Source organism: Myotis davidii, unplaced genomic scaffold, assembly GCF_000327345.1.
Source record: "Myotis davidii unplaced genomic scaffold, ASM32734v1 scaffold232, whole genome shotgun sequence".
NCBI classification, from domain to species: Eukaryota; Metazoa; Chordata; class Mammalia; order Chiroptera; family Vespertilionidae; genus Myotis; species Myotis davidii.
Window position 1 is genome coordinate 291,255 of NW_006284617.1, and position 1,710 is coordinate 292,964.

The following is a 1,710-nucleotide window of genomic DNA, read 5'->3' on the forward strand; positions in this document are numbered from 1 at the left end:
AGATAGGAAATAGGTAGATTGATTGATTGATTGATTGATTGATTGATTTCAGAGAGGAAAGGAGAGGGAGAGATGGAAACATCAATGATAAGAGAGAACCATTGATTGGCTGGCTGCCTCTGAGAATCCAGCCCAAAACCCGGGCATGTGCCCTGACTAGGAATACAAAGGTGGCCTCTTGGTTCATAGATTGAGGCTCAACCACTGAGCCAAGACTGCTGGGCTAAATTGATAAATTTGATGTCAAAATGAACAACTCTAACATGACAAAAGAAAACAAAATTAGCCAAAACCGGTTTGGCTCAGTGGATAGAGTGTCAGCCTGTGGACTGAAAGGTCCCAGGTTCAATTCCGGTCAAGGGCATGTACCTGGGTTGTGGGCACATCGCCAGTAGGAGATGTGCAGGAGGCAGCCAGGAGGCAGCTGATCGATGTTTCTCTCTCATCGATGTTTCTAACTCTCTATCTCTCTCCCTTCCTCTCTGTAAAAAATCAATAAAATATTAAAAAAAAGAAAACAAAATTAAAAGACATGTAATAGAATGAATGAGTATATGGTTAACAGATGTAACAAAGGTTAAGTGTACAGAATATATAGACTCCACAAATCAAGAAAAAGGCACAATTCAGTAGAAAAAGGGAGCACAAGCTATGAACAATCAATTCATAGCATAGAAATTACAAATGGCTGGAACAGGCCCTGCAAAAGATTGAGCCAGTTGATCAATGTCAGCAACACAGGATCTGTGGGAGCTGCAGTAAGGAAGCAATAGGCCTGCAGATGGACTGCACACCCGGCAGGAGAGCTTGGCAGATGGAGGTAAGTGTGAAAACCTAAGCCATCCAGAATGGGCCCACCACAGCCCCAGGAGGAAGGTCGGATAGAACAGGAGGGGGTCCAGCCAATGGGGCAGCCAGAGGGGGAAGAGACCTTGCTAAGTGCCCAGCACCGGGGAGCAGCCCTGACTGCAAAGTCAGGAGGAGAACGGGGAATTTGATGACTGGAGGAGGAGCAGTTGAGTGTGCAGGCTACAGAGAGTCACCTGTCCTCCAAGAAGCCAACACACTTCTGAAAACAGGAGAACAGCCAGGGCAAGATTGCCAAGCATTCCAGGATGGCGATTTTTCAGATGCCTCCAGAGAAGACCTGGTTTGATCAGTAGATTTTTACAGAAGAGCTTTAGCTTTAAAAAATAAAATTATATATATACACATACACTAATATAAGACAAAAATGTTAACTGACTGTACCTTTGCTATGCCATAAGCCACGCCCACCAGCTAATCAGAGTGACTATATAAATATTAACCCAACCGAGATGGTGGCCGGCAGCCATGGAGCTGAAGCAAGCAGGAGGCTTGGCTGCCCGGGCGATGGAGGAAGCCAAGCTTCCTGCCTGCTCTGAGCTGGCTGCGACTTCCGCTCATGACAACAAAGTTTCAATTATAGAAGATAAATAAATCCCAGATATCTGCTTCCAGCCGGTCTTCACTGGGACCTTGGGTGGCTGGGGGCTGTGGCCAGTCTGCAAACAACCATCAGCCCCTCACCCAGGCTGGCCGCACCTCATGGGGTAAGGGTCCCCGCCGGGGGCTTGACCAGCCTGAAAATGGCCCTCAGCCCCTCACCCAGGCTGGCTAGGCACTGTAGCAGGACCCCCACCCTGATCCAGGCCCCCCTTCAGGGCAAACCAGCCCCCACCCATGCAC